Raw genomic sequence first — 10,000 nt, forward strand, 5'->3', positions numbered from 1 at the left:
GCCATTTTCCTGACTGTCACCATTCTCTGTGCAAAAAATAGCCATCCTGACAGGCCCTCCCTTTACAGCTCTCGCACTCCATTCCTTGAGAACGTTTAAAAGGATTTAGACAAGCCTGTTGCCTGGCCCTTGTGCCTGTTAATGAAATATTATTGTGAGCCGCAGGAGAGGAAAGGAGAGCGGAGGAGAGGGGAGGGGAGAGGAGTGGGGAGGAGAAGAGAGGAGAGGAGAGCAAAGGAGAGGGGAGGAGAGGAGAGCGGAGGAGAGCAGAGGAGAGAGGAGGAGAGGAGAAGAGGAGTGGGGAGGAGAGGAGGGGAGAGGGGAGGAGAGGAGAAGAGGAGTGGGAAGGAGAGGAGAGGAGAGGAGAGGGGAGGAGAGGAGAGCGGAGGAGAGCAGAGGAGAGGGGAGGAGAGGAGAAGAGGAGTGGGGAGGAGAGGGGAGGAGAGGAGAGGGGAGGAGAAGAGGAGTGGGGGGGAGAGGAGATGGGAGGGGAGGAGAGGAGAGGGGAGGAGAGGAGGAGTGGGGAGGAGAGGAGAGGGGAGGGGAGGAGAGGAGAGGGGAGGAGAGGAGAGGAGAGGGGAGGAGAGGAGAGGATTGGGGAGGAGAGAAGAGGAGAGGGCTGTGCACTGAGTAGGTGGGTGGCACAGGAGGGGACGGGGGGGAGGTCCTGGAGAGGGATGAGCGCTAGAGAGAGAGAGTGCGCTGTGCTGCACAGACCCCCGGGGGAACAGTTCTTCTCAGGCACATGGACTGATTAACGGCAATCTGGCGCCCAGGATCAGAAGAGAGAGAGAGAGAGAGAAAGGGGAACGAGAGGGAGTGAGAGAGGGAGAGGTGGGGAAGGATATCAGCGAGGAGGAGGAGAGAGAGGTGGGGGAAATTCTTAAAGGAAAAAATATATAGGGAAAATACTATGTGAGCTAAAACATATGTTTCCTCCAACACCTTGCCTTTTTAAGCTCAAAGAGAAAAACATTGTCATTCCAAAGTCATTCCAGAGACCTTGCCAAACAAAGCATTTGGAATTAATTCATCATTGTTTTGATCTTGATGCCATTTATATCAACAATTGTCATAATATAATGTAAGCATTTAAAAGTGGGGGCAGGGGTGCCAAAGTATATCTTGGCATGCGTGCAAACTCTGGCCCCATTTAGAGTGAGAGAGAGAGACAGAGAGGGAGGTAGGGAGATAGAGAGAAAGAGAGAGAAAGAGAGAGAGATCCAGTGTGTCACACTCAGATGAAATTACCCTGCTGTTGTTGCAGACCTTAAGCTGAATGGGTGCTTTTGTTCACTATGGGAGATTAAATAAAGAATTTGTATGCGAAAATTGCCTCCCTAATGCAATGGAGGGTTTTAATGAGGTCACAAATTGCTTGCCGTTTTGGTTTATGGCCGTTATTATTTCAATTTTCTTCTGTGCGTTCTTTTGGGGGTATTGTTCTCAATGGGGCTGAGAAAAGAAAACACAAGCCACAGTAGAATGATCCGTTTGTGAAATAGACAGGCTGTGGAGGAGGTAAAATTTAGTGAATTTAGAGAATCACACTTAAATGTGAGATAGTAACTATGAATTAGTTACACAACAACATTGTGCATGACATTAACTCTGGGGAGTTCATGCTGTTTTATAAAAACATGATGGGAATGATAATGTTTCTATGGAAACCATCCCACATTTGATTCATAATTATGTTATGGAATACGGTGAGGGTGTGACATTATAACACCAGCCAATCCTCAGTCCTTTTCACACACAATGTTTTCACACCTTGCTGTGGTGAAAAAAAATGTATAGTTTGTCTTTTAATCTCAGAGCCAGTGGTAAAAACCAGCATGGTAAGATTAAAATAAAAATCAACCAAAGAACAGCCCTGGTTTGTAAGCAGCTAAATAGCTCAATTAATTTCAGAATTATTAGATGACTACTTAGATTTCAGCAAACATATGTTGTTGGCTGATGCAGTGTAATGTCACAACACAACCCAGATAAGGTGTTAGGGTACTGAACGGATAGCTAAGTAAAGGCATCTACAGATAGGGCTATTACATGGCAAGGGGAAGCTACTGCCCTAAGGTGAGACCTGAGGGGAAGAGCAAATTTCCCTGGAGTATCATCAAACACCTGGTTTTGAGTCCATTTTGGACCCAGAAGACATCTACCACAGGAACATTCTGGAAGGCGGTGACAAACATTTCATGGCAATCATCAGTACTGTCTCTGAGGCTCTATGCCCCACTTGACTGTGACATCTAGAAATGAACTTTAGAGGACCTGTGAGGACTTGATGGTGTAAGACATTGGAAATAATGATGCGGAACTTCTAGAATGATCATGAAGAAAGAGGGTTTAGATGGTGCTTTAATGACATCATTGTCTAAACTGCCCGTATCTGTGATGTCTGAGCTCTTGCTTTTAGAATGCATCAGCACTGAGAACAACCGAAACACTTAAATGTGTTCATTGTCTCGCGTTATGAGAGAATGCACAAAATATTTACATTGAATACATAGGGTCAAGATGAAAAAAGAGTCCATAAACATGTTTACTGTATATAGTTTGTCTTCCTGAATGAGACAATTGTGTTCAAATGAACGTTAGATCACGCAGTGCCACCGTCTTCGCCACAGTGATTTGCGCTGGTGAAGGAAGTTGACATTGAGCAGGGGCACGACAGACGACGCAGCAGCGTGTGAAATGCAGAGAAGGCGGCCATATTTCCCCCCGCCGCTCAGCCAGTGCTCTCAAACGCTGCCATATGGCCCACATTACAGCCGCTTATGAAAAGACGCTCTCTGGACGCGCTCGCTCAGCTGCTGCTGCTGTGCCTCCAAAGTGTTTGTCCTTTGCACTCAATTAAGAGAGGAAGGGAGAGAGAGAGAGAGAGAGAGAGAGAGAGAGAGAGAGAAAATATGTGGGGAGCTACTTACTAAAACCCTAGGGGGAGGGAAGTGTGGGGGAAGTAATTCTGTTGATGTATACAGTATGCATATGAGTTGGAATGAGTTGTTGACAGAGAATAACACTCCATACAGGCTTTGGAATTTTTAGCCTTAGAGTAAAATCACATCATGTACTGCATTATAGTCATATACCACAACCATCATAATTAATTATCTATACAGTGTGTTTTATAAGTATGTAGTATATACAGTATATATGCACTGTGTGTGTGTGTGTGTGTGTGTGTGTGTCTCCTCCCATCTTCCTTATGCCAGTCTATCATGAGCCCCTATCAGTATGGCAGCCCCACTCTCCCTGTTGACAAATTCCTTCCTCCACACCCCTTTCCTCCTCCCTCCTCCGGCCCTCCCACTTACCCCCCCCCCCCTCGCCCTCATTCCCACCCCTCTCATGCACTCGTCCCCATATAATGTGTCACTTTTAATCAGCTGGAGTGAGTTCCACTCTTTCACTGGCTTTCTGAGGCTGGTAAAACACACACCGCTGGGCAGCAACGAGACTTCTAAAGCTGTTGCATGACAAGCAGATTCCTAATGATTTACATACATTATAGTGCATAGATGCCACCAGAGGCTATTCGAGTATATCATATAGCCACTGTAGCCAAGTACACACATAGGCAGTGGGCAGAGAAATGTGTGAGGGAAAAAAAACCCCAGACATAAGCATCATCATTAAAAAATTAGCGCCAACTCAAAAAGATGCTACCAAAATGAAGCAAAACAAACTCCTGATACAGAATGGCTTGCCCGTAGTCCTGCCATCTGATGTGATTTAGAATTTGGCCTGTGTATATGCACTGGGTGGACAGAGATGACAGCCTGGTGTGCCGTGCTCCAGCTGGGCAGAAGCTCAGTGTCATACCGGTGTATGTGCCGCCAGCGCTGTGCAGAGAGCTGTGAAATGAGCCTGGTTGTACCATTTGCGTCTGGGCGCGGCGATGTGCAAGATGAATGCGCCGCTCGTGCCGCGTTGTGCGATGAAGACTGGGAGACGGCTCAATCAGCAGCTCTTGGGCACACGGGCTCGCCAAGGTGCTAGCCAGGAAGGAGGAGGAGGAGGAGAGGGGTGCAGGGGAGAAAAGGAGATGAACATTTCATGGTGTCACCACATACACAGCCATGACTTGGATGCTCATCCATCACTACAAACCGACAACATATCTTCTTGGAGCATACAAGAATTTCACAAACAAATCAAACACACACACACACACACACACAAATATATATATATATATATATATATATATATATATATATATATATATATATATATATATATATATATAATTCATCAACCATCATTTTTGTCAATGTCATTAAAGAATGAAGAATGATTACATTTGTCAGTTTCAAATTATTTCAATGAAAAATTATGGGTTTTTAATTTCTTTCATGGAATGGAATCAACAATTTCAGCCATGACTGTATAAAATCCTGAAGTGATAAAAGTCTCTCTTCCTAAAACAGGGGTCTCCAACAGATACAAGCTACCAGTAAGGGTTAGGTACAGGTACAAGCTACCAGTAGTCTCCCACCTGTTTCTGAGTAGCTCTCCAAGAGGTTTAAGGAAAATCTGATCTAAACATATCTAAACCTAAAGATCTAAATATGATAGCACAGTCACGTAAGCCTGTTAAAATTCCTATCAAATCAAATTCAGTCTACAAACAGAGAAGCTAAGAAGTTCAAAAGGGGCCTCAAAATGTAAAGCTTATTCGGCTGTTTTGGGTGGAGATCAGCTATGTGAATACATGCTACCACTAATAGCCTATAAAACATTGGTATAGCTCTCAGCCATGTTAATTTTGTCAAAGTAGCTCTCAGATAAAAAAAAAGGTGGGAGACAGCTGCCCTAAAAGCTTTTAAAGAATCATTGGGAGCTGCATTTGTATCTACACACACTTTTAGATCTGACCCTGTCTCATCCTCCACAGTTCATGCCAACTGCATAAAAAAACTTTAATTCTTGTCATAAGAAAGGGAGACATGGTCATATTGTCTGACATTTTAAGTTTATAAGCTGTAGCGCAGTGTAGTGTAGACCTGACCTGACGTGAGAGGTGTGACAAGACATAGTCTGCTGTAGTTGCCCTTAATCTGTCATGTACCATCTACTTCCTTTACTCTCATCTCAGCAACAGAAGCCACAGAAGCAGAGAGAAAAGCTGAGCCGTTGAGTAATACTTTAATTGTAGCAAATACTGCTGTTATTGAGCCTTGGAGGCCATTCTTCTTGCTTAAACATCCCATCACTAACCGGAGAGAGGGAAATATACCAGACACCCCACTGGGTCCCACTAGGTCCCCGCTCTATTTTACTCTCCCTTAGGCAGGGCTGTGGTTGTGGTTGTTGAAATAAACACCGTGACTGGAGCTCAGCTGTCTGGATCTCCGGACAACGTCGTTTGGACATTTCCTCCTCGCGCCATCCTCACCTGGTTCAGGGCGAGATTGATCACCCTTCAGTGTGATTTATGAGGAGGGGGATGTTTGCCTCATAAGCCTAGTGAAAAACTCTCCACAGCCATGGCAAACTCCATCCAATGATCCATCACTTCCGATGTGTGTTGAACAGGCCTCCTGAGTCTGTGACCTCAAATTCCGCCTGTGAAAGGAGGCTTGGATGACACACCTAATCTAGGCCTACTTAAAGGTGAAGTCAGCAGTTGCGCAGGAAGTCGTGTTTATTTATGTTTATGTTTTATTTAAATTTCTTAGCTTTTGTCCAAAATAACATACAGTATTTTTAAACTAAGGACCAAACAAAACACAGAGGTAGTTCACCCCTCCCATCAGTATTCCCAGATGGTTTCGTTTTTGTTTAGGGGGAGAGGCTGTCCCCACTTTGTTTTCCTATAGGCAGACCGGGTTTTTACAGTGTCATGGAATGGGCAGCTAGCATATCGTGAGGAGATGCTGTTGAATGTAACAAAAATGTTATGGGTTTGAAATCGCGTATAGTTGCTGACTGCTGAATGTAACAAAAATGTTATGGGTTTGAAATCGCGTACAGTCGCTGACTGTCCTTTAGTGGTTATTTCATGATCATCAGTGTATTCAGCATATCACCATAAGTAGCCTCTGAAGATTTAGCAAAACCTTATTTAATATTAGCCTATCCCAAAGTAATTTTGATAGTCATAAAAGACAATTAAAGCAATTTTGTCATAACTGTGTGTAGCCTACGATTTGGTCAGTAGGCTAGGCTACGGACGTGAACTTTTTTATTTACAGTAGGCCTATTCATTTTTAAGAGGTAGAGTTATGGAGCTCATGTCTTGCAATTGCTCAGGTCATGCACATGAAGAAATAGCCTACACTGAATAGTTGTGATTGTTGATCCAAAATGTCTCTGGTAGCTGAAGTGCGCCTGTAACATGGCAATATAGTAATTATAATAAGTGTATCTGAGCGTCAAAAATGGCCTTGCCTCGGTCATTGCTGGTTCAGTCGACAATTGAGAACTTCTCAGTTAAGTGGACAGAGATGCACCCAAAGCCTACCAGAGGCATAAAGTTCCGTTTGACTGGCAGACATAGCAGCACCGCTGCACCTATGGACATGGGCTAACGGTATTTTATATTCAACCTTTCCATCCTATTTCTCGCTTCGGACCATACAAAGCAGGAGGTCGCTGGCTGGACTTCCAAAATACAGTGCTACCACAAACCATCGAATAGAGTAGGCCTACAAATAGCCTAGTCATCGCAATGTCGCATCGCATCGCAAATGCACAATAGCATTCATAATGTAATTTTCATCTTTCCTTATTTAGCTGTCTCAACGTTTAAAGAGTATGTACCAAATTTGACATTTTAATCAATTTGAATGCATTGTAGGTTACGGAATCATTTTAAATGTCTTTTAGGCATAGGCCTAGGCTACCATTGGTTAATAGGCTATATTTTGTGCATATAGGCTATAAGTAATTAATTCAATTGTCATTTAAGTTCATTATTTAGTTCCCCCTGAAATGAATAATTCAATTAAAGATATTAATACTAATCAAATCATATGTTAAGCTGTTGGAAGTTTGACCAATTCTAGGTCCATACTTGTTGATGTTTTACGGTAAAAGGAGGTCTATGGAAACGTGTCGGGTTGAATTGAAGCCTGTTCTTCTGTGGAGATCGCTGTGTACACAACTCGAGATCATCAGTCCGAACTTCGCAGCTTGCTGTCAGATCAGTCTCTGACACCGCTCGTCTCCTTGCTTTTTATGCAACAGAAAACTATATCAGGAATTAAAATCAGGGAAAGAACTCAGTGCGCGATCCAGTCATTTTGTGGGATTATTTTCAAGGCTCTCGCATCTTGTGTGCGTCTCAAATATTTTGTAGCCGTGACTTGAGCCCAACCCGCCTGCCTGAAGGTCACTACAGAACCTGGTTCGCAGAAGATATTTGCCGTTTTTGTAGTGATTCGTCGTCTTCACCTGCCCGTTGCGCTCGAGGGAGACAGTCATCATCTTCAGGTAGGCGAATTTAACAGCGAACAGAAGGTAGAGAGAATCTGTCTGCGATTTCTGCAAACAGTCGCTCGCTGGAAATAGATATGGTCTTTTACATTAGACAAGTTGAAAGACATATTTAAACTACACTATAGCATAGCCTACATGCTGTTGGGATACTAGCTATATTTTATGATGACATTATTGTTATATAGCCTAATTTTGCATAAAAGCATTTCTGATGACAAAGGCCAGCGACGGAGCCTGCAACTTATTCAAGTGAGAAGTGACAGAACTTAAGCAAATTATGAGCGCTCAAATGTTCAATTATCAATGCAGTTGAGCCTCATGCTAAACGGCTACTTTGTGGGGCTGCATGCCAAGGATCCATAAAAACTTTTGTTTCAGGTTATTGTGGTATGTAGTGTTTTAATATGGTTTCTGTTTATTCCTTTTAGACTTTTGACTTGTCGCCAAATTGCGTCCACCTATGAAAGTGTTGGGAAACATCTAAAATATGACAGATGATATGATTATGTTAAGGACGCAAACGCTGTTTGCTTGAGGTGGGTTGGTTGGTGTATTTCCACAGCGTTTTCAGCAATAAACAGCAATGAATGGCTATGTTTGCGTAGGCTAATCGTAATCATATTCCTTGAAGGTAGGCTACACACGAGCCTAGGCTATGTAGGGTATCTAATCTGACGGCCAAATTGCTCTTGCGCTGACAGGCAGCAACTGGTGCGCGTGCCTGTTGGAGCACGATAGACATATTTTCATCATTTTAATTACGCTAGAAGATTTTGGTAGCGGAAGTTGGATTGGAGTTTAGTGTTGATGTAGGCCGATTTAATTTTTATATAATTAGCCTGTTATTAGTCTAGGCTACTATTACGTTAAGATACGTCATTTTTTCTGGTAATAATATGAAACGAAACGTACCCTCTGATGATTCAGCGTCATCACAAGCTTAGTTTATTTGCTATTAAATGCATGAACTGGGCCTGTGCAGCGATAAATGGAGCCTATATATATATGCTCAAAGAGTTCACAATGTAGGCAGTTGTTTAATTAAGCGATCCAATCGTCAGGTAATCCACTCTATAACTTAACAAAGGAAGCGTTGAAGTGGCCACTGTCAAATCGATGTTAAAGGGGCCCATCATTTTAAACGAGGCAAAGTAGCACTATTCTGTATAGAAAGCTATTCCTATACCTTACCACATCTGAGACAAGGTATTGTGTTCCACGCTGGAAAATTAATTAAAATGAAATAGTGTCTTTGTGTTTTTAACTCGCAGATAAACGACTTCGTTTCACCCCGGATAATGGAACGCCTCATGGTCTTATCTCTTAACATAAACAGGTCTTCTATCTAACACGTAATACATTAATTTGATAACTCAACTGCTGAAAAAATTGATAAAGTGCGGTCCAGTTGGCTTATTATGCATTATCATGGGTAAAAACCTTTACACTCACCAGGATTATTGTCATGGGTGGACGTCTGTTAACCTCCCACCTACTTCAGTTAAATCAACCCCTGTGTTGAGCTCCTATTCAAATCTGAAAGATAAATGGTAGGTGGACACTTGTTCCAACTGCTGAATGAGATAATTAGTGGAAGTAACATAGCCTCCTCTGCCTTTCCAGTTGTCTTTGGTGGCCCTTCATGGAAAGGAACATCCAGTCACATTTTCTATATTTCCACTGCTGTGCACATACCATGCCAACAGAGTATAGCCTCTATGCAGTTGGGAAGCAGTGATCTATGTAAATGGACCGCACCATAAGCGTAGTCTGTCATCTAAAGGGTCACTGAAAAGGTCACAATAAATATGTGAGTGTGTCACACTACAGACTTTTCATGTAGCCACTAGGCCTACCTGTCTTTTCAAGTGGATGTAAGGTCTTTAAGGCCCCCACTGTTGACCTCAAGGCAGCACTGCCTGGAAGGCACAAGGGTTAGACAAGGGTTAGGATTTAGGATTAAGTTTAGGGTTAGGGTTTAGGGTTAGGTATGGCAGCGCTGCCTTGAAGTCGATGGTGAAGGCCCCAAAAGACCATCAAGCAATTCAAGTGGTTTCACTGCTGACTCTTGACAGATTTGGCCGAGGACGAACAGCAAGCCAGCCTTCATTGTCTAGGACATATCTGCCGAGGAAGGAAAAATCTATCCTCAGTAGTGAAAAGACAAGGGCCACCCTCTCTTTCTCTTACTTTGACTGAGTGATTCATTGTGACCAGTTTCAATAGCTTTCCTTTTAGGGCCACATTTAGCCTCAAGAAGTTAGTTGCTAGAAATATTGGCTAAATTCAAACGCTGTCTGATTCAGTAAATTGCTTCGCTTTTCCTCTTGTCCACATACAGTGAAATGTGAGGCAAACAGAAGCGTGCGCATGAAATTACAGTGCAGCAGAAAGGCATCAATCAATATGCACAATAGGACTGTGATTAACACATTGTTGATGGTGGATTTTGAGGCAGTGAATCACCGAATAACCAGTTGCTTCTGCACTGTTGTTTTTATATATGCAAATTAGTTTTAGTGTTAATGTACGCTGAGGTGGTAGAAGA

The 10,000-nt window shown here is 43.0% G+C and overlaps 1 protein-coding gene across 1 annotated transcript in view; it reads left to right on the forward strand.

Annotated features, from left to right (window-relative positions):
• The first annotated feature begins 7,103 nt into the window (after window positions 1-7,103).
• The window catches only part of dok4 (docking protein 4), a 55,008-nt gene continuing 52,111 nt past the window's right edge, over window positions 7,104-10,000 (forward strand). The window contains exon 1 of the mRNA XM_076287322.1: window positions 7,104-7,446. The gene's annotated coding sequence lies outside the window, so the exon portion shown is untranslated. The remainder of the gene's footprint in view (window positions 7,447-10,000) is intronic.

The sequence above is a fragment of the Alosa pseudoharengus genome, unplaced genomic scaffold (assembly GCF_046254945.1).
Source record: "Alosa pseudoharengus isolate Yale_2024_CS ecotype anadromous, Long Island Sound unplaced genomic scaffold, YU_APseudo_1.1 YU_APseudo_1.1_scf_16, whole genome shotgun sequence".
NCBI lineage: Eukaryota > Metazoa > Chordata > Actinopteri > Clupeiformes > Clupeidae > Alosa > Alosa pseudoharengus.